Source organism: Solanum verrucosum, unplaced genomic scaffold, assembly GCF_900185275.1.
Source record: "Solanum verrucosum unplaced genomic scaffold, falcon-dt-bn FXZP01000040.1, whole genome shotgun sequence".
Taxonomy (NCBI): domain Eukaryota; kingdom Viridiplantae; phylum Streptophyta; class Magnoliopsida; order Solanales; family Solanaceae; genus Solanum; species Solanum verrucosum.
Genome location: NW_026020323.1, coordinates 3,513,056 through 3,536,211, shown reverse-complemented (window position 1 = coordinate 3,536,211; position 23,156 = coordinate 3,513,056). Strand labels below are relative to the sequence as shown.

At 33.9% G+C, this 23,156-nt stretch overlaps 1 protein-coding gene and 1 pseudogene across 1 annotated transcript in view; one reads left to right on the top strand and one right to left on the bottom strand.

Annotated features, from left to right (window-relative positions):
* The window catches only part of LOC125835590 (protein TIFY 10A-like), a 713,864-nt gene that overhangs the window by 575,404 nt on the left and 115,304 nt on the right, over nt 1–23,156 (top strand). The gene's annotated exons all lie outside the window — the stretch shown is intronic.
* LOC125835568 (uncharacterized) lies at nt 18,652–22,982 on the bottom strand (annotated as a pseudogene).

Genomic DNA, 23,156 nt, shown 5'->3' with positions numbered 1-23,156 from the left:
TGAAAAAATAGAAAAAACAAAAAGTAATTGAGATTTCAACCAAATTAGCTAACCTAAAACTAGTTATTGTTGTATCCAATTGGTATCTATTTTGTATCCAATTGGAAAAATAGAAAAACTAAGATGTAATTGAGATTTCAACCAAATTAACCAACCTAAAACTAGTTAATATTGTATCCAATTAATATCCATCTGGAAAACTCAAGTGTAACTATGTATACAGTTGTCCTATAAAAGGAATCTCAAAATATTTTAATTTTTACTATGTTTATGATGTGTTTTTCAAAACTAAGAATCCAATATAAATTTAGTAGAGCCATCAATATGGCTAAGCCCGTTGGATCGGCGCCTGGCCTAACCTGTGATTTGATAGGGTTGGACTATGATTTTTGAAGCTCATTTAAGAAAAGGGTCTTTTAGCCCAGCCTGAATAAACCTGCCGATTTGTGGGGCTTGACAAATATGGATAGGGCCGGCCAGTGGGCCAAATAAAAAATAAAATAGAATATTAAAAATAACAAGACTCTAAACTCAAAATCAGTTTAAAGTTTAAAATATTACAATTTAAATACAAATTATGTTCATAAAATATGTATTACATAAAATAAAAATTCCCTAAAATTTCTAGGAATCACTACATAGGTTGCAGCCTATAGAATATTGCCATAGTTTTTGTGTTTTATTATGATCATTGAAAAACAATTAGGTTAATATTTTTATTTAGCTATTTATGCTTTTACAAATCAAACTTAATATATATTATAAAGATAATTTTATTTGTGGATTTGATTAACAAGTAGTAACACTAACACCATGTAAAATTATCTTGTCGATATTTATGATAATATTTTTAAATTAAAATTTATTGAAAAAATTATAAAAAGTATACTTTTACGAAAAGAGGGATGGCCCCGACAAGCATGTAGCTCACGTACTTGTGGGCTGGGCTGACCATTTTTTGGCCCACATCAAAAATGGGCTAGCCCAGCCTGCACGGTAAATTTCAAAGCCTGTATGGGTTAGTCCGGATGGGGTGGGCCAGCTCATATTGATAGCTCTAATAAATAGAAATACTTAATAAAATTAATTAAACTAAAATCACAAGTCTATTTATTAAAAGTTAAGTTAATTAATAGAAATATATTCTTTTAAAAAAATTATTTTATAAATGCAAATAATACAAAACTTATATCTTAAAATGATTCTATTGTTATATTTTATTTATAAGTAAAAATTATAAAAATAATTTAAAAAATTAAAATATCGAAATAAAGTTGTTTGTTATGGTACTTTGTCAGTATATGATATATCATGTTGATATCATTGAGGACCGAACTTTATTTTTGAAGAAATGAACTAGTTCTCTATGATACTTTGTCAGTATATGATATATATCAAGTTGGTATTATAGAGGACCAATTTTTTTTAAGGAATGAACAAATCTTCTATAATTCCCTATCAATATATGATACTGATGTAGGTTGATTGGATACTGTGACTTTGACTATGGAGGAGATCATGATATCTGTCATTCAACTACTGGCTTTCTGTTTAAGCTTGAAGCTGGAACAATTTCTTGGTGCAGCAAAAGACAACCAATAATGTCGTTGTCATCAATAGAAACAGAGTATCGGGCAACAACAGTTGTAGTTTAGGAAAGTACATGGTTTATGCAGTTGATGAAGGATCTTATCAGTCAACAATTTGCTTGACTGAAAATCATGTACTGTGATAATCAGTCAACAATTTGCTTGGAAACCTATTTTGCGTGCAAGGACTAAACATGTTGAGATATATTACCACTTTATCCGGAAAAAAGTGTTGCAAGGAGAGATTGATTTGGAGCACATCAAAACAAAAATAAAATTGCAGACTTGTTCACCAGAGGTTTTAGTGTCAACAAGTTGGAGAGTTTCTTCAAGCAGCTAGGCATGATTACGACAAAGAGCTGATGTCGAGAAGGGATGTTAAAGTTAACAACATCACTCCTATTTTAATTTGACCAAATCTGCAGTATAACTATATATTCGGCTTAGTTGTTAGTTTGATATTTTATTTAGTACGTGGGTGTTCTCCCATTTTCTAGAGTAGCAGATAGCTTAAAAGAGCTAGGTTAATGGATTCAGTTAGTGATTTAGTGGGATTGTAACTCTATTAAGTTGTAATTCTGTATAAGGTCACGATGAACTGATTGAATAAAAGATTTGGTTTATCATTTTTTTATTTTTTGGAAACTATTTTCTCTCACTCCTCTAGTTATATTTTATTTTGAACTTATTGTATCTTAAGTTCTTCAGTTTCCACGTGAAGAATTATGTTTGGGAGAAACCTTAGTATTCCATGCCATGAGTTGTTAGTGCTTCAGCCTTTGGCCATTCAGAGAGTTACTTTTAATTTACTCTTTCATTTTATGATTTGCACCAAGGACAAAACACAATTTTAAGTGTGGGATAAATTTTTTACTTTGAATGCTTTGTATGCTATTTTATTAGGTAGTGAATAATCCTCGATTTTTATTTTTGATTCTTTTCCGGGGAATCCTTGAACTCATGTACTAGTGTTTTTATGAATTAAGTGAGATGCTTTATTTCATTCATCATCAGTCATATTAGTAAAAACCTAATTTATTTTTTAAAGAAGAAGAAGGAAGATATATACGTACCAACACAATCCTTAAATAAAGGTAGGCATAGTTTTCATGTTTTGTTTTATTTGACTTTAACAGCTCATTTGAAGGACAATAATATTATAAGGTCAAGCAATTAAATGAAAACCTATGGATTACTTACTGAGGTCTAAACATAATTGGAAGACATGTCCTCTTGAAGTCCTAAATTGTCTCACTAGTGAAGGTGTCTACTCTCCAGAGTATGACTAAAATTGTAAAACTTACCATTTTTGGGAAAATCATGTGTAGGGTTTCCACATATAGTAATAACTCCATTTCTAATTTCTAGACAAAATACATGTAGTACAGTGAAGAAACCTCACACATGTTTCTATTAAAGTTTGTTCACCAAACTGGAGACCTTACCTCTTTGTATGCATGTGGGCTTAGCTTACACCATTAATGTATTTTAACACATGGTAACTTGTATACTATACTTATTGGTGTAGGTTTTATGCATTGAACAACTAAAAAGTATTTAAATAACTAGAGTACTTGAAGTACTTAATTGCAAGTGATTCTATTTCTCGGGTTCGAACCCTGGATATAGAAAAAAAATTGTTGGGAGCGCCACCTCCGAATAGATCATGTAGTGCGCGATCTGAATTTAGTCGAGGCTCTAATATTGGCTCAGGACATCGGGTGGGCAACCCAAAAAAAGTGATTCTATTTCACAAGCATTAACTGATAACATATAATAAATCGTATGTAACCTATTATAACAAGTTAAATTTTATTAATGATATAGAAATGCATTTACTATAATTTAAATCCTTAATTTATCTTAATTTAAGGTATATATACACCAACACTATGATGATTTTTCTACACCAACAATGTATAACAACTCAGGTACTTACCATTTATTTTAGGTTATCAATTAATGTTATATTAAATAAAGATACCTGCAATTACCTTCTAATTGTAAGCTAGTACATAAAACTTAAGCTCAACTTTTATATTGTCAATGCCATAAATTTTAAACTATATGTGTACTTTATGTGTTGTACGTAGTTGATAACTTGTCTAATTTTTTAGATCACTCATCTCACATTTTATGAGTGGCTACATGACAACTTTTATATTGTCGTCATTTTGTTTATTATTCTTAAGAGTTGTGCCAAGTCATGAATGAAATATGCAACTAGAATCATTTTTTAAAACATTTAACCTAATAGGTTTAGTTCTTCAAAAAAATGATTCGTACAGAGAGATATTTTGTTCTCCTTGGAACCCTCTATTGACTAAATCAGCAAAAGATTCAGTAAAAATGTAGCAAGTGGATGTGGAGATCCTCTTCGGAAAATTCGAAGATAGGATCATTTTGATGCAAATTATCCTTGTCTTTTACACTTTTACTCATCTGAGTACTATTTGTCAAATGGAAAGAGGGCGGGTTATATATTAAAAGGTCACTCAACTTTGAGAATTTATCTAATAAAGTCACTAAACTTTGTTTTATATCAATAAAATCACTTAATTTATGCATTTATATCAATAAAATCACTCCACTAAATTTATCATTAATTTTTTTATTACATGTGAACATAAACCCCCACAAATAAATAAAAATTTAAGAACTCATTAAAAACAAATGACGAACAAACTTAATTAGTTAACCAAATACTCTTATGATATTACAATAAACAAATATACACTAATACTCAAGAAAATTCACGACGAAAACTCGAAGCACACAGAATTCAAGTTTATTTTCCCACTTCTGTCTACGAGTTTTTTTTTTCTGGTTTCAAAAAGTTGTGAGGATTTGTAAAAAAATAAATTCTGCTCTGTTTCCGGCTAATTTCATATTGCAATTGTATTGGTGAGTATATCCAAAAAAAAAAATGAGTATTGAACTTTTATTTTGTTCCCTTTTTAATGTTTTTTCTATGAAAATATTTGTTAAACCCTTTAATTTGGTGGAAAACGATACGTACTTAAAAGAGCTTATATATCTTTTGTTATAAAAATGATATATATATAGTACACTTATCGTTATAAAGGTGATTTACATATATCAATATCGTTATAAAAATAGTTCACATATACCCTTTTTATCTGATGGAAGTAATTCCTTTTTTTTTTTTTAAGTTTACATAAATTCATATCAGGTTATATATAGTGTTGTTCAAAATCGATAATTCGAACCGAAAAAGATTTATAGGTTTATCGGTAATGAGTTATTTGTTTAGTGGTTTAGGTAAAGGTTTTGATTTTTTTTTATTATCGAGTTATCGATTCTTAACGGTTGAGATTTTTTCTTAAAGAATTAACCGATAACCCAATAGTAAATTGCATAATTATATTTATACCATTTTTAGAGTTCAGTTTCATACTTTTATTTCAGGTTGTCTCAAACTCTCGATTATTCTACAGTGTGAAAGTGTTTGCTTTTGAGCAAGATGCAACATGTCAACTCATGTTCATGGCTAATTTGGTTTGTCACCTTGTTTCTATGTGATTTTCAATGATTTTTTTATGTCAAATCTTAACGGTTAAATCGATAACTGAATCGACAATGATCAATAATCGATAAGTCAATATCTTAATGGATCTATAACGATTTAGCATGTCTACAAACCAATAACAGATAATTCAAACTGATAAACTTCAAAATTGAATCTAGCTGACCAATAGGCAACCCTAGTTATATATGATCCTTTTAGCAAAGTTTAGGGGTATATCTGATCATTCTCACACATAATTTGTAACATATTGCAGCTAGAAAGAACTAGAAAGAAGTTTAAAATCTGGAAATAGTTATTTTTTGAAAGTATAAGGAAATCTGGAAAATTGCAAGTAAGTTAAAGTTGAGTTTTTGGTTAACTTTATATGGCCAAAACTACTAGCTCATGATGAGTTAGGTATAGTTTCAGATATGGTTGGGAAGCTCTTGGAATGATCTTTCCAACACCGCCAAGTTTGCGCGATTCCGAGTTCGTATGAGCAAGTTATGCCCTTTGGAAGTTGGGCTGTTGGATTAAGGAAATGTCCAATCTGGAAATATAAGGGGTATTTTAGTCTTTTCACTGCCCTATTATTTTAATATAATTTTAGGAGTTTAATATGGGTCAATTCAAAACTTAGTCAGTTTTAGAACATGGGATTTCACGCTAGGGCTAAGGAGAAAGGAGAAGAGAAAAGAAGAAGGAGAAAAGGGCAAATTCATCAAGATCGATCAAGGAACTTGGTGTTTCGTCAAGGATTTACTTTTATCAGGTATGTGAGGCTCTCATAACGTTGGGATCATTTTCCCACGTGCCAAGCATATTTATTTCAGTTTGGATTCGTCCTAAAAGCATTTGAATAATGATGATCTTGATACCTATTCTTGAATTCATATATTGTTCTTGAATTTGACTGAGTTGGGAAGTTTCTGAGTACGTCGCATTATAGGGTCGTTTTGAGTTAGATTTTTAGGTACATTGCTGGGTATTTGTATCTAAAAGTGATTTAAGAAAAATAATCGAGTTTGGGTGGATTGGGAAAGAAAAACGAAGAAGAAATTTTGACGGGCGAAATCTGAACATGGGAGCGCGTTGCTCAACCTATTCACAGAATTGAAATTTCAGCTTCGCGTCGCGGAACTGACACGAGGTGTTCTGCCTCAAAAGATATTTTCGGAACCAAAATTAAATTATGCCTTTGCGTCGCGGACCCACCTTCAAATATTAATTTTCAATTTTTTTCTCATGTTTAGCTATCTAGAATCATTCCTAAACAACATGAGATCTTTCCAAACCCAAATCTTAATCGTTCAATCCATGATTCAATTCAAGGATCAGTTAACAGTCAAGTCAAGAGTCAAGTAAGAGGAGTTCATTTCAAGTTTTCATAAGTCTTTTACAAACATTTTAACTTTGTTTTAAGACTTAAGTTTTGAGTTCAGTAAAGAGTAACATTGAAGTTATTTTCTTCAAAGAAACATATGGGGACTAAGTATTTCCCAAAGAGATTTAAAATGTTTTACACATTTAAATAAGAGCGGAAACTGAGATTTCCAAAGGGCCTTCGGGCTAGTTTTCAAAAAAGAGTAATAGCTTTCTAATTGAAGCAAGCAGGGAAACTGAGATTTCCAAGATAACCATTGAGCTAAGTTTTTGAGCACTAATCTCAAATCACAGAAGAAGTATGTTTTTAAAACATAAGAGCCAGTATATTTTGGGAGTAGTATTGAGCACCGAATTGGGGACAAGCACGAGTTTAGATAACTCACGTCACTATAGAACCATATAGCCACCATTGGTAGAAAAGGGTCATACTTTTTAGATGAATCCTTTTCGCAATAGACTAGTGGATCCATTAGGCAGTTCAGGTTCTATACCTTTGGCTGGGTATAGGATGCGCTGACAGCGTGAGGTAGATCCTTGTATCATCACTATAGCTCTTATGTGATGGTTTTCGGTTAGAGAAACTCCCACATAAGTTATTGTATTTTTTATATACATCAGTTTATTGTATTTTTACATACATTTCAGAGTTATGTTGTATCCTTGTAGATACACAAAGTTGACATCATGTTTTTAAACAGATTTTCTTTATATTGCAATTGTTTAAACTGCTTTATATTGAAATGAGTTCAGTAAGTATTCATGAGTTGAGAAGAGCCAAGGTAAGTGTTTCTTTCAGATTCCCTTTCAAGCCTATGTTTGTTAGCATTCCGATTTGCATACTCGTACATTCAATGTACTGATGCCAGTTGGCCTGCATCTTATTGTGATGCAGACACATATAACTAGGATTGGCATTCGAGTGAGCAGTTCAGAGTTAGTTGGTGAGCCTTTTTGCATTCCAAAGGACTCTTTTTTATTGCTTTCTAGTTAGTTCATTAGGATGTTGTGGGGGTTGTCCCAACATCCATCTCAGTTGTTTTAGAGGCTTCATAGACAGTCAAATGTTAGTTCTTTAGTCTTTTCATTGTCATTATTCCATGTTGAGACTTGAGTTTGCCTTAATGGCCAGTTGAATGTTCCTTTATAACTTTCCAGTTTATTATATGAACTTATCTTTGTTGAGTTTAAGTCTTCCGCTGAGTTAAGTAAGTCAGGCCAAGGGTTCGCTTAGGGCCAGCAATGGTCTTCGAGTGCCGGCCACGTCTAGGGTGTAGGCTCGGGGTGTGACATAATTATTTTTTGACTTCTTCAAAATTCAACGACTAATTTGAGTTTTAAATATCTACCTTATAGATCTATTTGCTTGTTATAATTTGAGTTTTTTCTTTTATTTTTTACTATCACGCTTTAGTGCCAAAATATGAGAAATAATAAAAAGAAAGAAGTGTAGTGTGTGATTTCTTAAAGGTAAATTGTAGCCCTTCTCCTAAAAATATCATATCCTATATTCGTGTTAAGAAATTAGTAGAGAAAGGGTGTTTGACATATCTCCGGGTTACTAGTGTAGAGGTCCCTTTTATTGGGTCAATTCTAGTAGTGTATAGTTTCGTAGAGGTATTTCCCATTGATTTACCGGACAAACCACCAGACTGTACATTGATGTTGCAATTTACTTTGAGCTAGAGACTCATCTAGTTTCTTTTTCATCATATCGGATGGCACCAATTTAGTTGAGGGAGTTAAAGATTCTCTCATAAGGGATAAGGGGTTTGTCTGTTTGAGTGCATCTTTGAGGGGATGCTCCTGTCTTGTTTGTGAAGAAAAAACATAGAAATATGCGTATGAGTATTAAATATCGCCAGTTGAACAAGGTCAATATTCAAAATAAATATCATTTTTCATGCATAGATGTTTGTTCAACCAGTTGTACGGTTCATATGTCTTCTCCAAGATTAACTTGAGGTCTGGTTTATCACCAATTGAAGATTTGGGCTTAGGATATTCCCAAGACAACTCTTCGGATCAGGTAAGGACAATATGAATTTCTCATTATGAATTTTCAGTAATGCTCCTACAACTTTCATGTGCTTGGTGAATGGTGTTTTCAAATTCTATATGGACTCCTTCACGATTGTATTTATTAATGACATCATGGTGTATTTGAAGAGTAAGGAAGAATATGCAAATTACCTCATGATTATATTGGAAATGTTGAAAGAGAAGTTGTGTTGAATTCTCTAAGTGTGAATTCTAGCTGCCTTTTGTGTTCTTTTTGGGGCATGTAGTTTTCAAATAAAGGGTTATGGTTACCCTGCAGAAGGTGAAAATAGTTAAGAATTAGACTAGGTCCACTTTGGTGTCACATATTCATAATTTCGTAGGATTATCTAGTTATTACTATTGGTTTGTGAAAAAACTTGTTTATATTGCTTCTGAATTTACCCATGTGATTCAGTTTGAGGTGTTGCATCAGTGATATGATGAATGTGAAGAGAGATTCTAAAAGCTTAAGACTTTGCTGAGCATATCACCTATTTCAGCTCTACTTGTGGAAGGTAAAGACTTTGTTGTTTACTGTGATGCCTCATATTCTCATTTGGATGTTGTTTTGTTGTAGGATAAACAAGTCATTGCATATGGCTACAGATAGTTGGAGGTTCATGAGAAGAACTATTTCATTCATGACTTATAGCTAACAATTGTTGTGTTCTCTCTAAAAATTTGAAGACATTATCTTGGTATTCGCTTATCACTATAGCCTTCAATATGTGTTCACTTAGAGGAAATTGAATGTGATACAATGGAAATGGATGAAGTTGTCTAAGGATGATGGTATTACCATTCTATATCATCTTAACAAGACAAATATGATTGATGATGCACTAAGTAGGAAATTTGAGAGCATGGGCAGCGTGACTTGTTTGGAGGTTGTGAGTCGTCCATTAGCGAGAAAGGTTCAGTCCTGGGCTAATAGTCTTATGAAACTTGAGTTGTCAGATTTTGGTGGGGTATTGGGTTGCATAGAAGCAATGTGTTCATTTCTAGATCAGATTAAGGCTAGATAACTTGAGGATGCTAAAATAAAACAAGATTCATGATAAAGTTTTGTAAGAATAAGCTAAAGAAGAAATGGCAGATGAAGAGGATATTATGAGTACCAAAAGGGATTTGTTTGTGACCCGTGTTGATGATTAATCAAAAGTATAAATTTTAGGAATCACATAGTTTTAATATGAAATTACAGTTTATCCCTATTTAGTTTGTAATTACATTACTCCCTAAAAAAGTAAAATAAACTGGATACATTAAAAACTAGCTCAGATACATAAAATAAACCGGATACATAATATGTAGCTCAGATACATTAAAAACTAGCTCGGATACATTAAAAACTAGTTCGGATACTTATAAAATAATTTAGAATTAGGAGAGAAATAAGGGATTTTAGAGGTTTTTAGAAAATAAAAGGGAATATTAGAAATAAGAGAACGGAAAAGGGTCAAATATACCCCAGTATTATAGGAAATAGTTTATATATACCCTTTGTTATACTTTTGGGCCAAATATACTCCTCCCGTTATACTTTGGGCCAAATATACCTTTTATCCGTTAAATATGTGGGTCCCATCCTTAGAATAAACATAAGAAATGTTGGAATTAATTTTAAAAACCCAGATCATTTTTATTCAGTTAATACCCAAAATAACTCACTAAAATACTTTCTTTGCCAAATCCTGTATAAGTCAAACAAAACCAAAACGAAATGTTTGTCAAAAAAAAATTTCAACTGATACATGAAAACTCATTTTTATAACTATTGTTCCCATTTATTATCCAAGATCAATTCTGAAATTTATGAAAGTTCAATTAAGGTGGTGCTTGAAAACTCCATTGATTTCAATTGATGTGCTAAAATTAGAATGCACATTAGGTGGAGAAGTTGAAAACAAAGTTGTTGGATATTTGTCTTTTGAATTTGTGGCCGATAAACTTTTAAAGTTTGTGATTGAAAGTTGTTGTAAATCAATCGAGTATTGAAAAATTATTTAGTTTATTATTTCTTTAAGCTGAGATTTTCTCGTCTACTACGATTAAGTTTAATTCAATTTTTGGGTTCTTTGAATTCAAAAATAGAGATTGAAAAATCAAAGTTCTTCAATAATTCTTTGTTGTTGATTGATCGATTAAGTTACTGAGATTTTTGAAGTATTATTTGTGTTTGGATGTTGAGAATCATCAAGTTAAGTGAATACAATTATTATTGAAGCGATAGAAACTGATTTGAAGAAAACAACTTTTACATTACTCCATTGTTGAGATTTGAAGCTTCATTGGAGTTCGGCTATGGGTTATTTTTGTTGTTGGCAGGGACAAAAATTATTTGGGTTCATCTAATTAATATCAACCCTTCAAGTAATTACGTATTTTGGGTATTAACTGGATAAAAATGATCTGAGTTTTTAAAATTAATCTCAATCTTTCACATGTTTTTTCTAAGGTTGGGACCCACATATTTAACGGATAAAGGGTATATTTGGCCCAAAAGTATAACGAAGGGTATATATAAACTATTTCCTATTGTACAGGGGTATATTTGACCCTTTACCGATAAGAGAAACATAAGGCGTGTTTTTCAGTAAATTTTCCTAACCAAAATTATTCTCACTAAGGCCCATAGGTTCTAGATACTATATATATATCTTGGAGTCATCAAGATGTATTATGACTTGTGGCAACATTACTTGAGGGGTCAAATATAATAGAATATTATGAATTTAATTGTTCAGGGTCTGAATACCATCAAGTTAAGTATGAGCACCAGAGACCCAAAGGTACCTTTAGAGGATACATATTCTTGACTGAAATTGTAAAATATCTTTTATTTAACACCCTCCCTCAAGTTGATGATTAAAATATATCTTTAAAACTCAGCTTGGCTATAAGGTACTTATGTTGTTGCCTACAAGACTCTTAGTAAGAAGATCTGCCTGATGCTCCTTAGTTGACACATAGTAAGTTTTGATAATGCCTTGTATGATTTTGTCCCTTACAAAATAACAGTCAATATCAATTTGAATTGGAGCCTTGTTGTCATAATGTAAAATTACTAGAGTCTCAATCCTTACTCCTAGCTCCTTGTATAGGCCAATTAACCAGGTCACCTCAGCCACTATTGATGTCATGCTCCTAAGTTTTGCTTCAACAAAGCTTCTAGACATGGTCTCCTACTTCTTAGACTTCCATGACACTACAACATTGCCAAACTTGACTAAGTACCCAGTGACTAACCTTTTAGTCTTCAAGCATCCACCCAATCAGAGTCATAGTGTGCCTTAAGTCTCCTTGAACCATCTAAAGCCATTAGGAGACTAAAACCTGGTGCATTTTTTTTTTTATGTATTTTACCACTCTTAAGGCAACATCCATATGTGATTTCTAAGGACTATGCATAAACTGACTCAATAAATGCACCATATATACAATATCAATCCTGGTCATAGTGAGGTACAATAACCTTCTTACTCGCCTTTCGTATTGAGTAGGATCAATTAGTGGCATGCCTTAAATAGTATAGGGCTCCCCCTTGACATCACTGAGAAATGTTTCATACTCATTGGATGTAAACTTAAACCCAGTTCACTAATCAATTCCAGTTCATATATCCTCTGGCTCATGGCTATACCTCCCTTTGATCTGGAAAATTCAATTCCTAGAAAGAAATTCATCTCCCTAAGGTCTTTCCTTGTGAATTCTAGTTTCAGATTATTTCTTATATGCGAGATCAGGTCTTTATTGCTTCTTGTCACCAACAAGTCATCTACATATACAAAGACAATCACCAACTCTTTCTGAATTGTCTTGGTGAACAAAGAATAGTCAAAATGGCTTTGTGAGAAACCAAGTTTCACCAATCCATGTGTGAGTTTTTTGTTCCACTGCCTAAGTACTTGTCTAAGCCCATAGAAAGACTTATGAAATTTATAAACAACATGCTTCTCTTCCTTGCTAGAAAACCCAGCAAGAACTTAATACATTTCTTCTGTCAAGTCTCCTTGCAAAAAAACATTATGTACATCCATTTGAAAAATAGGTCAATGTCTAGCTACAACTACAGATACCACAGACCTTACAGTAACCATTTTTGCCACGGGGAAAAGGTTTTAATGTCGTCCAACCCTTCTTGTTGACTATAGACCTTGGCCACAAGTCTAGCTTTGTATCTTTCCATAACACCAGAAGCAATATACTTCACACTGAACACTCATTTACACCTTATAGGCTTCTTACAAGGAGGCAGTTCAACTAGAGACCATGTATGATTATTTTTTTAAGGCCTGAATCTCAACGTGCATAGCCTATACCCACTGAGGGTCTTTGACAGTCTCTAAGTAGGAAGTGGGTCCCTTAATAGTAGAATAAAGTGCCAAGGCAGTAGCAAATAGAGGAGACACATGATCATAGCTAACCATTTTTTATATAGGATAACAACAATGAACAGTGGCTTGACCTTTTAAAATGTAGTCACTCATCCAAATAGAAGGTTTAATCTGCCTAGACGATCTTCTGGCTTGAATAGCAATAGTGGGAGCTGTAGGAAAAGGGGGAGGAGAAACAATATCAGAAGGATCACTAACAACTACAGGATTAGTAGGAGGAGAAACATGAGGAACTTCTGTAGGTGGAACATCACAATATAACATTCTTCATTGGTGTGGAGCTAATGTTAGTATCTTGCAGAGGGAATAAAGGAGAAGTGGAAAGAGATGCAGTTTTAAATGGAAATGAATCCTCTTAAAATAGAACATCTCTACTTATCAGGAACACCTTGGAATGAAAATCATACATAATATAACCCTTCTGTGTGGTTGAGTAACCAAGAAAGAATGTTGGAATGGCCATTAAGGAGAATTTATCCACTTTTCTCTGAGTAACATAACCTAGACATCCAAACACCTTCATGTGAATCAGAGAAGGTGAATGGTTATGAAGCTTTGAAAAAAGAGATTGACCCTAAAGAGTATAAGAGGGTAATATGTTAATAATGTAATTGGCTGTGGTCACACATTCACCCTAAAATCTGATTGGTACACCAACTTGGAACATGAGAGTCGTGGCCACCTCAAGGAAGTTTTTGTGCTCTTCTCAGCTTTCCTATTATGTTGTACCCAAGGAGTTCAACAAGGCAATCATATATGAGTTAATATTTATCACACCCATTGTCAGTTCTAAAGTATTTCACAGCAGAAGAGTAAACAGTTTTCATCATGAGCATAAAGGTTTTTACATCAACAATTACTTCAGCTTTAGATGGTAATAGAAACAACCAAGTATACCTAGATTAGTCATCAACAAGAGTAAGAAAGTATCTTTTACCATTACAAGTGGGAACTCTATATGATCCCCAAACATCACCATGAACCAGTTGAAAACAACAAGCAAAGTAGTAGTGCTTAAAGAAAAAGAAAGTATGGTTTGCTTGGCTAAGGGACATATATAGCAACTATTGATGCACTTGTCCCAATGTTTAAAAGTAAGACATAATAGTTGTCTTACATTTGCATAGGAGGTGTGACCTAACCTCATATGTCAACGACTTAAACTACTCATACTAAGACTATCAATGACACTTCTCATACTAATACTAGCAGTAGGAAAGGAAGAATGCCCAACAATAGTGACTAAAGCAGTAGTAGTATTAGGAGTTCTCCTGTGACTTAAAGTGAACACATACATGATATTCTCTTATTTACCAATCTCTTTCACCTTGCCATTAGGGAGATCCTGAAAGATGCAGAAATCAAGATAAAAGAGTATTGCACACTTTATCTCCTTAGTTAAATGAGAAACAGACAACAAGTTGTATTTGACCTCAGGTATATGCATGACATTAGTAACGTCTTGGCCAAGGAAAAAACAAGTTGATCCCAAGCAATTCACCACGGTTACTCCTCTTGTAAGAAAGTACATTTTACCCTGAATCACCTTCTTAGTTTGAGACAATAGATCAACTGATTTGACCATATGCATAGAACCCATAAGTCTACTATCCACTTAACCTTATCAGAAGGAACATTAGCACATGAAATCATACTTGTTGTCGGGGCTGATGGACTTCATCTTGTTCTGGACCAAGCATAGTCAACATCTTATTGTACTGGCGCTCAGTAATTTGAGGGATAGTACCAAAAACATCAATGTCATAGGGTTGTCCATTGTACATTGGATAAGTTCCTACAAAATTGACAGAGAAGCCAAAACATTTACCAGTAGTACTACTAGGATGATAACTATCAGACTCAAGAGTATGATCGAATTGCCCCTTGATATGGTTGCCTGTATAGCCAAAATTGCTCCTAGATGGATGGGATTTGCCAGTTTCACCCTCCTTTGCATAAGATCTTGTATCCTGAGGGTTGATTTATTCTTAAACTTATAATATGGAGGATAGCCTACTAGCTTGCAGAAAATGGTCTTTTTGTGACCTGTGAAGTGACAATGATCATAGTAAAGGTCACTTTCTTAGGCTTATAAGAGTAGCTAGTTCGAGGATAGTTATTGCGAGTGTGAGGACTTCCCTTGCTACTGAACAAAGTTGTGCCCATAACAATTTTTCATCTATGGGAGGAAGAATCCATATATCTCATTCTTTATTCTGAAATGATCATAGCATAATGCCACATACTTAGACTCTCACTAAGGTCTCGTGCGGCACTTGACAACTTACTCACGAATCCATATAATGAAGTCCATTGACTCGATCAATTCCCTTGTGCAACTCCCTCAGCTGCTTCCTTATCTCTTCTAGCTTGGTCTTATGATCTACCTCCATCCTAGAAGGCAAACGCCTTGGTGGCTCCCTTGGTATCACAACATTGTTCTCTTCTAGAACCTTCCCTATGCATGGTGGTAAGGACTTTTTAGAACCATTCTCTTCTTTCGAACTTGCAATAGTGGTTATAAACGCCGACTCTTTCTTCTTAGGGCTTTTCACGAGGTGCATGACTGTTAGTTAGATTTGTCCTTCCGTCTTTGGTACCTTAACCAGGGGCACCATACATGATCCTACTTGATCCATGACCAAAAGTCATTGGAGGTAAGGATCTATCACAGCATGGCACTCTTGGAAGAACTACTGCCCTAGAATGATATCAAAGAGGTCTAAAAGAGCGACAATGAAGTTGGTTTTACCTTGCCACTCGCCTAGCGTGATGCTTACTCCATGCGCGACTCCACACACGGGAGTCGGTGGTGCATTGATCGTCCTGAGATGGGCGTTACTTGGATTGTAACTCAGCCCCAACCTTATTGATGTCGTCTTGATCATAATGTTGGTCTTTGCACTCGTGTCGACCATAGCAAGAGCGGGTCTTCCATTAATCGTGATGTCGGCATACTGCGTGTCATATTCTCTCAGCTTCCTTGGCTGCTTCGTGATAACTATGCATAGTCCTATTAAGCCCAATAGTGTCGTCTCTGCACCTTGTCGTTGCTCTTGTTCATCATTGTCCTTCCGCTCTCGCATGATAGCACCAAGTCTCTTCAATTCAAGGTACCGTGCATAGCCATGCGACCCACCGCATATGTAGCAATGATTTCGTTTGGTAGTTTTTGCCTTACTCTCCGTGTTGCCAGGGCATCTAGACTTCTTGCCATTAGACCTATATGTATCATGATTCACTACAAGAAAAACAGCCTCTAAGGAAGGGAAATCTGGTCCCTGAAGATTTAAATCCGGTCCCAAATGCAAATTTGAGACCAGAAAATGCTGGTCGCCACCCGTCGCAACCGCCTCCGCCGCTATTGATCTTCCGTGACGGGAACAAAATACTGGTCCTTAAATGGTAGTTGAGACGGGAAAAAATATAGTCGTTAAATCTTTTTAGAGACTACATATCTAGTCTCAAATAGACTTGGGAAATTCTATTTTCAGGTCGTTAAATCTTTTTAGCGACCATGAACACCTGGTCTTAGTAATCGTTAGAGACAAGAACAACCTGGTCCATGATTAGCTTTTGCGACGATATTGTCATGGTCGTTGAATAGTTTTTGAGATGAGGATGACCTGGTCCTAGAGTATGTTTAGAGACAAGAATGATCTGGTCCTTGATTCGTTATAGAGATGAGAATTATTTCTAGTCGTAGATTATTCTTTAGAGACGAGAAACACTTCTAGCCCTAGATTATTCTTTAGAGACGAGATATTTCTGGTCCTAGATTGGCCATTAATGGTCCTAGATCAATTGGTGTCACAAGAAAAAAAATTCTTCAACAAATACTAAATTTCTACTAATTAAAACTTTCGATTCCAAAAGAAGATATAGGGAGACATAAACAAGTAGATAGAGATTAAGAGTTCGATTAATTAAAAATTGGTCAAAATCCCATGAGGTTAATTTGTTTCAATATGTTCTTCAAAAAACTTAGCCAACATCCGAGTTAGACTATGTACTATCAAGTTTTGCATAACATTCGTAGCAAATTAATAACAAGCTTGTCCATTTCTTCTAAGCTTGTATCTTGACTTGAAACTTCAACCTTCAAAATCTGCAAGTTCAAAATTTTAAAAAACGATAAATAACTATCGGTATACAAATTGAATTTATACAAGAATTAGATAGATCGCTCACCCCAAAAGTTGTTAAAATTTCACCACGTGTTATCTAGAAATATCCACAAAAGCTGCGGAACATAAGAAAAATCAATTAGAAAATCATTGAGATGCATTTACTAAGAATTCAAATACTATTTGTGTGCAGAAAATTTAACATATAAAGAAGTTGTCCAAATACAGCAGTGCAGAAATTAACAAATAGAGAAAAACACTTATGTGCAGTTGTGCAGAAAATTTAAATTAATGAAGTAAGCATTATGAGCTTCTTTTGTTATAGGGTTCTCTTGAATAATGTTGGCTTGAAAGAAAGTCTTCCATCATCAGTTGTGCATCTTTTTTTTTTTACAAGCTAGAAAAATCAATGATATTTGTATTGTTCATTTGGTGTGCAAGATGTATTGAACTTCTTAGTCACTTGTTCTCAGAGAGAAAAGAAATCACAGTGAGACCCATGACTAGATGAAGCTCTTTCTAGTTTCAACTACAATGCTACATCTAATCTTATATAATAAACAAGCAAAAGATGCAAATTTCATTAGAACTAAAGCTTCCAAATATATGTCTAATCAATGAAGTAGGCCAGCAACAATAGCCCAAAACAATATATCAGCAAAGATGCCATAAAGGAGAGTTCCCATATAAACAAGCATGGCATTCATACCAATCCATTCTAGTGGTAGAAATAAGTACTTCCAGTTCAAAATGTCGACCAGAATGAAGAAAGCAGAGTACACTAACACGGCTGCTCCTGAGGTTACACAGACATAATTGAATGTATATAATTGCATATTTGAAGGAATAGCATATGTGAAGTGGAGAATAATTCCTAAAACTAAAAGAGCTATGCCCATGACAATCCAATGCAAAAGTTTGGACGAGTGATCTTTCATATAAATAAGGACATGTCAAAAATGAGCTCCAAGCACCGTAGAGAGAATAACAGAAATTGAGCTCAGATCTAAGTGTGATTTTGGAAACTTTTTTTTTTCAGCTGCGTAAACACATGAGCGGCTGTATTTCACAAAAATAGACGAAGAACGAAAGTAGCAGCTTTGGCGAATCTAAAACATCATACCAATTTCACAGCTTCAAAAACCAATCTCATACAATTAGGAACTATGGCCAAAAACACTTGTGAAGAATCCCAGACAGCAATAAACAAACAAGTCAGCTATCCAACATCGAATCTTCCTCATAACATCAAGCTACTTAACTATACATACATTCTGAAAAACATATAACAACCAGCCGACATGAGATCAGTTTCTACTTTCTAAGGGCAGTATCTACACTTATGTTTGATTGAGTATTAACTAGTTCTGTTAAGATCATAGATAATGAGAACAAGAAAACTAGTAGAGATGAAGGTGGATTCAAACAATTCTAGGTACTAAGTTCTAGTTGGAAAAGATTAGTTACCATCATTTTTTTCTAGAATTAGTCTTAATAGAAAATGACTATATGCAAATCAACAAAAAAAAAACTAAAAAGTCTGGTATCTTGGTGCTTACTTGGTCATTAGAAAAAAGTAGAGGTCATTCAGTTGAAATAGGAGATGTTGTAGGTTGGACATTTGATTGTTGAGCAGCAAATAATTCCTTCATTTTCATTATTTGTTTCATTGCATCTTCCAAGGTAGACAAGCGATGGTTCAAGGATTTGTTTTTCTCATTCAAGGATTTATTTTCTTCATTCAAGCATTTGTTATCCTCTTGAGTTGAACGTAGCGCAGAAAATAATTCAGCCTTCGAAGAAGTTCCACCTTTTAAGTCTTTCGCCTTTACTCCACCCCCAAATCCAAATACATGGCTACGAGTTTGAGGTCCACAACATTTTTCAACAATCTCTATGCTAGGTAGAGATGAATCGGCTTGAACCATTTCTTTGAGTTGAGCCTAAATTTTTTATAAAAAAACAATTTCTATCAAAACACATAACAATTTCAAGTAATAGACATATTCAATTGATCAAACGCACATGTTTTTCAATTGCTTCAGGTTCCACAAACTTGTTATCTTTCTTACGCGTCTCAAAGAAAATAGTCGCCAAATCTGGTGGGTTGCCATTTTTCCCGCCCTTTACATCAAAGTCAAACATGTCAAATAACACAAACCTCATAAATATTTCATTCATGAAATAGTTTTACGCTAGTACCTTTTGATAAATAATCTCTCGAATAGGCTTACTACCAATATGATGAAGCATCTTTAACTTAGCTCGATTTGCTGCATTTCTGCTGCCTCTTGCCTAAACAAAAATTTGTCTTAGTTCGTAGCTTTTACTTTGTTTGAAAAGAAAGAAACTAGAAGATATTCCAAAAGAAACTAATGCAACATATACTCGAGTAGGCCATATACAAGAGTATTGAGTTCTCTGTCAAGTCCACCTGGAAATCCATCCTAATGGAAATTCAGTTATCCTTCAATGTTACTTCAATGTTACTGCTGCAGCAATGTTGTCATTACTACTTTGATTCTCTCATCAATAAGTGATCACAAGAACTGACAGCAAAATTCTCCCAGATATATACAACACTTATTGATACAAACAGAGAAATATATTGAGAATAGCAAATAATGTTTTCTTTCAAAAGAAGCAACTTCTTAAAATGTCTTCACAACAATACTAATCTTGAGAATAGCATTGACATCATCATGGACTACATATGCTGCGCACATCAGTTATTAATGGAAGGATGTAAATGGATGTTCAATAATCAGAAAGTTACAGTTTGGTCTGCTCCGAACTACTGTTACAGGTCAGTTAAGTCACAGGACTAGTTTGTAATTTATTTTTCCTTTACTTACTGTCATCTTCCTCTTTTCTTTTGTCAGAGGTATTCCTACTTCTTTCTACTTTGTCATGTTTGGTGAATGAGGAATATGTTATTAATTTATTAACATGCTATTTTCACTCGCAATGGTTAAACAGAAATTCCACATCCCATCATCCTATATATTTCTTTCATTAGCGAGACATTTATTAACATTACGAAATGCAGTGCACTAAGAAGTGGCAAGGTACAGGGCATAGAAATACTGGAACTGTCCAAATAGAATCTGCCTATTATAAAAATGGAACTATTGGAAGAGAACAAAAAACCTCATGACACACTGTACCAAGAATGAGAAGTAAGTGGTCAGCTCTAGATATTGAGGGACTCATGGAGTAGTCTATACCAAGCAGGTGATGCAACAATTCAAAGCACGACAACTATTTCAGTAACATGGTTCAAACAACTGGGTATATTTGGTGCTAAAGAGGGAAATCAAGCGGTAAACGACTGGAAAATATACTATTTAATCAGTAGGCATACCTGGAAACTTTCAGAAGCAAAATGTTCCTTTACTAACCATTCCCATTCTTTTTTTCTACTCCCCTTGGAATAGTCCTAAGAGATTGATGGATAGGCTTATCCTTCACATATTTTGCATGCAAGTATCCTCTCCATTTGTTCCATAACTCATTCATCCATCCCAAGATATGATCACGATGATCATTCATGTCCACAGCCTCAAATTTATGCTACAATTATTGAAGCATGAGTTGAGTTATTACCAAGGGAAACCTATCAGGAAAGCATCATAAAATGAAAAAGATCTCTTCTTCTAGTAGAATAAGCAGACATTTCAATAGAAAAGAAATTCAGTAGCACGTCTGTTTTTCCAGTAGCACACTAAAATTCCAGTAGCAGATATCTCCTACATCTGCTTTTTTTTTTTGATCTCTTAGAAAAAACATTCAGTAGCAAATGTGATTCACATATACTTGAATTCAGTACCACATGTGAAATGTGAAAATCATTCGACAAACAACTATGTGTTTGAATCACATAAACATTTGTTACCTCAACGACTATTATATGGACAAGAATACGCAATTGTATTAGATAACCATAACGAATTTGAATCAGGTGCAATTTGTTACCTCAACGGCTGCCCACATGTGATTCAACTTTTCTTGTTTAATATCATTCCATGATGATACTCCCAAAGGACAAATATTACGATCACGAACAATTTTTCCCAGATGCCTCGAAAATAGTTTGCTATTTGTTCCAACTGTTCGATTATTGTAAAAGGTCACTGTGAGCTTCTGTCCAATTTCAAGTGTAGCTACTTCTTTGTATATGTTGCTCCCTCGAACTCTTTTTACCTTTTTAGGATTAGATGAGCCTACAGTTTCATAGTTTTATAAAGACTATAGTAATCAAATTCAGTTCTACAATTTAATAACATATGGATTCAAAATTCAATACCTTTTTCTGTTGTTTCAGTTGTCTCACTGTGTTTCATAACTTGATCAACAGATGGAGGCAATGAAATATTGATTTGCATAGCCTCCTCACAAATCAAGGGATTTTTGTCCATGGTTCGCATTTCTTGATTAGAAGACATGGTAGAATTTGATCTTGTACCTTGAGAAGACATTTCAACTTCAGATCTTTTCTCTAATCCCTTTCCTATAACCCCTGGACCTGAGAAATGTAATATAACAATTCATCAAAATAACATTGTTTTTTTAAAAAGAAAACATAACAAATCTGAAAACAAACTTACTTGTTTTAACTTCTTGGGTGTATTGCTTAACTTGATTAGTACATGCAGGAGATGAAATGCTACTTTTCATGTTCTCTTTCTCAAGAGTCAGGGCATTCTTATGCATCGTTTCCATTCCTAGACTAGCAGACATGGTAGAAATTTTTGGTCCTTGTCCTCGAGTCTTCCCTATAGAACATATAGAAAATATATCATGTTATTAATCCTTAACAAAGTGTTTTGAAACATAAGAAGCTGTTGAATAATGACAAGAACTCACAGAGAAGATTAGGTTCTGAAACAGAAAAAAAAAACAGAGAGTAATAGAGAAGAGAACAGACAATAGGTTAATTCACATGCTAGGGAAGTCCAAGTAGCGAATTTGTATATAATGATTACTGGTTGAATACAATTTTTCATTTAACCAAAAAAATAAATATATCTTACTTGTTTCAATTTCTTGGATGTAATGGTTAACAAGATCATTAGATTGAGAAAATAACTTCTTTGTTGGCATACTCCCTTTCTCACCCAAGGATTTAAGTCCTTGTCCTCGTCCTCGTCCCTTTCCAATAGCACCAGGCGCAACAAAAGTATATCTCATAGTACTCTTCGTAGTTGAACTATCCTCACTTTCAGTCTTGATTGGTTTCATCTTGAACCTGCAAAAACATCCAAAAATAAAAAATATATCATCATTCATTTGTTCAACAATCTCAAAGGAATCACGATAAATATACTATAAATATACTAATTTCAATAATGTGTAACAACAGATATACTAATTCATAATAAATATACTTCACCTCATTAGTTCTTTTTCGTTTCTTTTTTGAAGGACTTCCTAACTCTACAATATCGTCATCCATTTGTTCCACAATCTCAAAGGAATCACGAGGTTAAGTCTTCATCGCGACTTGCCAACCTTTGTTGGAATTATCATTAGCACAGAACACTTGGGATGCTTGGTTAGCCAAAACAAAGGGCTTATTTGTTTTCAGTAATCTAGCCGGATTAACACTCACAAAATCATACTCGTCTTTTTTTACTCCTTTTATTTCATCAAACACATCAAACCAATTACATCGAAATAAAACCACTCTTCTATCCATGACAAATTGCAACTCAATCACATCTGTTAAAACTCCATAGTAATCAAGGTTCTCACTATCTTTATCATTCTCACCCAATACAACAACACCACAATTCTGAGTCCTTAACTTTTTATCATAATTTTCTACATGAAATCTATATCCACTAATAACATAACCATTAGAATGCGTGGAATATTTGGTAGGACCGTGTGAAAGTGAGAGGAGATCTTCCATCATACGACTATCATCTCCTTTGTGCAATTGTGCGACCTATAAACAAGATTACGTTGACTATTTTAGAATGAGTAATACAATATTATAATATCAAATTTCATGTTTATGTATTACTCACCCTATCTTTAAACCATTCAATAAATTGTTTGTTCCATTCAGCATCAGACAAGTGTC